Source organism: Pezoporus flaviventris, unplaced genomic scaffold, assembly GCF_033815535.1.
Source record: "Pezoporus flaviventris isolate CSIRO_AGI_PZ_B2104156 unplaced genomic scaffold, CSIRO_AGI_Pfla_v1 ptg000029l, whole genome shotgun sequence".
Lineage (NCBI taxonomy): Eukaryota > Metazoa > Chordata > Aves > Psittaciformes > Psittacidae > Pezoporus > Pezoporus flaviventris.
Window position 1 is genome coordinate 7,070,293 of NW_026892577.1, and position 6,000 is coordinate 7,076,292.

The window sequence follows — 6,000 nt, forward strand, 5'->3', positions numbered from 1 at the left end:
AGCTAGGGTGTGTAGCACCTGAATTTCCAGAGGCAGTGTGCCTTACTAAGGACTAACCATGCCCAGGACTAGCATAACTCCCACAGTTAAGGAGCAAGAGGGGATGGGTATTCACAAAAGCTGGTTTAACTCTACAGAGGTTAAGCTTCCTCTGCAGTCAATAAGATAAGCCTGTGCTTAGGCACTATGAATCGTATTCTGAAGAGATCACTTTTTCCATTGACCTCACGCAGGCCCTGGGGAGTTGAGCTTTCCAAGGGAAAAGCCACTTCCTCCCCAGGAAAGTGCATTCAATCCTAAGTGGCTGTGGGTTCACCAGCCTTTTACATGCCACACATTGCTGTTGGACTCTGATGCTGTTTGAGCACTGCAGATCTGCATGCCTGCAGGTGGTACAAGACAGCCTTCTAAAACTGGCTGGCACCAATGATCTGGTACGGTGTGGCTTGGGTTTCATTTACACTGCATGTTGTTTCATGCCTTCAAAGGTCCATGAAGATTAGTACCAGGCTGACTGGTATGGCACGGTATGTAGGAATGCAAGCGGAGCCCAAGTTTTTCTCTGCTGAACAAGGGCATAGCCTACCTCCAGCCCGCATAAAAGAGGGAGCAGCCTTCTACTTCCCCACTGTCCTCTCTGATCTTCCAGTCCTCAAAAGCCACAACAGGGTAGCAGTGTAGCCAGTCCCTTAAAGAGAGAGCCTGAAGACAACCAGTTCCGTACTGTTACCATTTTTAGCTGATAAAGGTGTGAAGCTGAAGGAAGGAGGCTCCAGCAGTTGCCAAGGAAGAGTAAGGTCCCTGGCATTGGTAGCCTCAGAAAGGCAGAACAACTTTATTACAGTTCCACTCATCTGTGTCCTAAAAGTGACTGGGAGTGGCAGCACATCCATGCTGAGCTGTGTGAAAAAGCCAGCTGCCCCATGCCCAGGCAAGTACTATTACCAGCAGGTTAACCAAGGCTATGGGCAGAAGCAGTTTTACCTGGGATTACATCTTGTCACTGTTGCAGGCTCCACTGCCTGAAATGTGGAAGAAGATGAATAGGAGAGGTCCCAGGAAAACAAACAAACAAACAATCCTTATTTGCATTCTCACAAAGAGGAAAAAAATCTTTAGAAGTAATTTGGGAAGGGAAAATTGAGGTGGAATAAAATATCTGCCTGTTGGTCTCAATAGCTGCAGCTCTGCTATCTATTTTCCCTCCCTATTCCAGACTGTCAGCAGGAATTGAGTGTTCTCCTGGAGCCAGGGATGGATTTCCTAAATGGTGACAAATAGCAGTAAAGCCTGAAGTCAATTCCACAGTGAAATCATTATATAAATTGCTCTTTCCTGCAGGAAAGAGAGGGATGAAAGATAAAACAAACCAGAAAACAGTATGAAATGAGTAATCTTATTGTTCAGCTATGGGAAGTGAGAACAACAACCCCAACAATGGCGCTGGTTCTATCTGGCGCTACCAGGAGGAGTACACCTGTAAAGGAAAATGTTAGTTGAGGATTTCTGAAATACAAAAGCCCTGAAAACAAAATAATTCAGGTGCACAACCATATTCCAAAAGGACATCATGAAACTCCCTCAGCCGAGAGCAATGAAAACTACAGAGCAGAATGAGTGCGAGCCACCCTGATATTCATTATTGCTGTGGCAGTGCACAGGAGCCTCGATCTTGATCCTGTGTGCGGGGTGCTGTGTTCTGATTCAGAGACTGAAAGCTAAATGGCAGACCAGGAAAATGACATACATTTGTCACAGATGCAGGGAGCATGAGGAAAGAAAAGCAGTCAGTGTGCTGCTGAGTTTTTTTATAGGCCATACAGACAAGGAGAGCTTTGGAGAGAGCTCTGGAAGAGTATTTTTAAAACACACATTAATAAGGGTTCAGCTGCAAGCCTGGGAGGAAGCTTAGGGCTGTTTGAAATGGCAACAAGTAGGCAGTGGAACTGGTCCTCATGAGCTGATCTCAAGGAAGAGCTGATATCCTCTGAACAAGATGAACAGTGATGGGATAGGGAGAGACTGGTTCCATCCCACTTATACTCTGAAACAGATGAACAGGGATGGGATAGGGACAGACAGGTCTCTAAGAGGCAGGCGTCTGACACACAAGAGAAGAGAGTTAGTAGACAGAAAAGAAAGAAGCGACACAGAGCGAGGAGCTCAGAACAGTCCTGCATTGTGAGGACAAGGGCTTGGTTATTCAAGAGTTTTCTTTCCCCCTCGTTTCCCAGAGGGAGGAGCGGTGTTTCAAGGGCAAATAATACAATCACTTGACTGTGTTGAGAGATTTATGGTCTGACTTTACCATGTGTTAAAATATTGATTCTCTTTCTAACATATGCTTTAGATATTGACATTATCTTTTCTATACAGAAGACTGACTTCTGCAAACAAAAGCTGGGACTTTATAGTAGGATCCAGTGATGCTGGATAAATACAAAGTGACGTAAGTGAAGCACAAGTCTCAGATTTTTTCTGCTCAATTAAATAAAGATAGCAAGAGAGACACTGAGCAGTGTGTGGCGGTGTGTAGCTGGAGTAATGAAACAATAATATGACAGACGGTGCATTTACGGGCAATTACAGCATGCCTCTGCTGGCACTTTAAGGCACAAGGCCAAAGACTTCAGCAATTCAAACCACACAAGTAGAGCAGTAACCCCCTGGAAATGCCAGCATAGAGCATCTGGCTTGGGAGCCCAGGGCGGGACTGACACTTAGCAATGAGCCAGGCAGCCAGGTCTCTGCATTTACCGGGCATTACTGCTGGAGATAGAGCAGCATGTCAAAAAGCTATTTCTGTGTCCCTTGGATAATACATTTCCAGGCACTTTTATGTAAGTAGCAGTGAAAGATAAATCTCCACACTGAATAAGGACGTCTCCTTCTTGCCTTGTGAGTACAGCTTGAAGACACCACTGCATCAGACAACAGATTTAAAATAAATAGATTCGTAAAGCTCAACTAAAAGAAATCACTCATCTGTCAACTCCCTTCCAAAAAGAGGACTGGGTTAAACATCAGGATGTCAAGCTCCAGGCCTTGAAGGCATTTGGGATTCCCTCAGGCTTTCTGTTCTCCGCCTTACCCCACCCAGTAAACACAAACCACCTCCACCTCCTGTCTCCACAGAAGATGGGCTCTGTATCTCATGGTACCACTCAGCAGCTTAAGGGGACAATTGCATGCAACCTGCATGTGTATTTTTGAAAGCACTGGTATGCATTATTCAACACACATCACAGGCATGCTGGTACACTACATTTCTGACCATCTCAGCACATACAGACATGAAACAACCTCTGGATTTTTAGAAAAGAAGGAAAAAGAGAGAGATCTGCCTGGAAAGTAAATGCAGATCAGATGTTGTTAAAAACTTCTTAAACTGCCAACAAAGTATTTACTTAAACTCAGAACAGAAAGTCACCTTCAAGATGGGTGATTCTCATGAAAGTGGCTTTATTTTTAAACACCCCATGTCTGGACCTACATGATTATACAGGACTCTGAACCAGATTTTTGTTTTTAAAGCAAGGACTTGATTCCAGACTTTCTTCTCAGATGGAAAAGAAATGGAAAACATGCACTTGAAAGGCTCAAAAAGCAGAATGAAAACAAAAAGCATTTCAAATGCATAAAGACAGAACCCAAGCCTCATAAACAGCTGGGACCAGCAACATTGCTTCACCTAAATGCTTTTTTCTTCTACTTAGTAGGAGATGTTTCCCAAGACTTAAAGTAAGCGTTGTTTTGTATCTGCAGGGCTTTCAGCAAGCAGCTGCCACGTTATGAAACTCTCTGGATTCCAGCAATGCACATCTCTGCTGTCTGCTGCACTCGGGGTATCTGGGAAGAGGGGGAGGAAAACAAGCTTATCATTTATGAAGTTATTGCTGGGTTTGTGGTTGCAAGGCTTTCTGCAGTGTACAAGAATAACTTGTTTATGACTTCAGTAAAATAAGGATACACAACCTAGAGCACGTGGTCCTCTCTGTGGGTACCGCTCTCATGCTTTGCCAAGTAACACTAGGGTTTATCCAAAGTTGAAGTCTCAGGGCTTTAGGAAGGGGAATTAGGTCCTCAATGCTACACATTCCCCTCCTCTGAACTATAGCTAGCACCACCCTAGTGAATAAATAACAGCCTTACTCAAAGCCAAACCATTCCTGTCTTTAAGGATATGAAGCTGCAGACAATGCCATTGCCTCTCTCATCCAGTCCTTCCGGTCCTGAAGGTGGTGACTATGCTTTCTTTTCCAATGGAAAGAGGTGCCTTAAAAGCAGACTTACTAGAGACTGTCAAAACCAATCTCCACAATCACACCTGTCCCAGTGCTATCAGCTTTCCAGACAGGCTTGCCAAGTTGGCATTTGCCTAGCTAAGAAGATGGGTTCAGCACACAATGCCAGGTTCTACTTCTTGGTCACTAAAATGCTCAAGTAACAAACTGAGTTGACCATTGTTTCTCACCACCAAGCAAACAAACTCCATTGGCAGGAAAACTGTCCTTGGAAAGTGATTCCTTGCATGACTGAGATGGGCTCTGACTGCTATTGACTGACACCAATCCTCACATGATGCTGGACTCCAGGGGGTCATCAGGACACTGTCAAAAACCCTTGCCTACAATCTGATTTCAATGCCTTGCTTTCAGTCCACCTTCTGTTGCTCTGCAGGCCATGCTTGTTAATACAGGAATAACTGTGCAAGTGCAAGATTTTCAGTCATAACTGGCTTTTCAGTTCATTTTTTGCACAGCCATATATAAGATGCTGGATCAAACAAAGAAACAACTGCCAAATAACTGATTTTCAATTTGCACACACTGTTTACAAGCAAACATCCACAGTGTTCACAAATCAGTCCGTAGCCTTTTCCCTTCCAATCAGTATGAAATACTAATTGGCAGACAGACTAGCATGCCAGACAAAAGAGCTTTTCCCATTGAAATCAGTGGGAATTCTCCTATGCACTTCAAAGGGTAGAGAAGGCTGTTCCCAGCAAGCACGTCCATTTTACGGCCTCATCAATGCCAACCTCCTGACCTGAAAGCAGAAAATGTGAATCACAACAAAGTGGCCCAAAGCACAAGTGTTGTCCTTGCTGACCACACAACAGACAGGACACAGGAGATGTGCTTCCACCCTCTGCAGGTTCTCTGCTGGCCTCCAACCCAACAGGCAGGTGAGACTTGGAGTGAGGTGGAAGCAGGCTACCTGAGGGACTGTCAGTTTCCTACCCTAGGTTTTCCTCAGAGGAAAAAGGAAATAGTTCTGGAACAATGGCAGGAGGATGCTTTAAATAACTATCAGAGAGGTGCCGCTTACTGGAAGCTGGGAGTTTTACCACAGGTCTCTTGGCAAAACGCAGGCTTGGATCCCGTAGCTGGTGGGTCCACAGTGTGATAGTGCCCGAGAGAGCAAAACCACCGTCATTGATCAGCAACAGCCACGGTCTCCCTCACTTTACCCATCCACAACCAGTCGCAGTGCAGTAGTAAGAAGGAAGCTCTCAACCTGGGAACAAGCAAGGAATTGCTATAGCCTGCTGCGGCTGCGTTAGCAGGATTATGAACCTTTACTGCCAGTTCTGAAGCAAAGGGAACGAGGCAGGCAATGTGTGCAGGGCATCAGCAACATGTGAGACTACAGCACACCCGGGTGCTGTGCACAGACAGCGAACCTTCCTCCACCGACCCTGGGCCGGTTATTCTGAGGGAACTGCTGCCACCAGCAAATGACCTCCAAAGGCGAGCCCGGTGGCGGTGGAGGGGATCACAGGTGCACTGGCTGAGCAGGCTCGGCGACATTTAAACCCTCGGTGTTTGAAAGACGCCGGCTTTTACTACTGTTTACATGCTGATCAGCAGGATGATTCACGCCTCACATCCCCGGGCGCTGCCTTGCAAAGCAAAGCAGAACCCGCACGCCCTGGCCCAGCGGGTCGATGGACGGTGTCCGCTCTGAGGCGCAGGCCCGGCGGGGCGGGGAGGCAGC

General features: G+C 46.1%; 1 long non-coding RNA gene across 1 annotated transcript; it reads right to left on the reverse strand.

Annotated features, from left to right (window-relative positions):
- Positions 1–3,442: 3,442 nt before the first annotated feature.
- LOC133272091 (uncharacterized) lies at positions 3,443–5,624 on the reverse strand. The gene is made up of 2 exons (XR_009744347.1): positions 5,332–5,624; positions 3,443–4,705 (listed from the first exon to the last, which is right to left on the reverse strand). It is a non-coding gene; the product is annotated as an uncharacterized LOC133272091 (long non-coding RNA).
- Between the last annotated feature and the right edge of the window lie 376 nt (positions 5,625–6,000).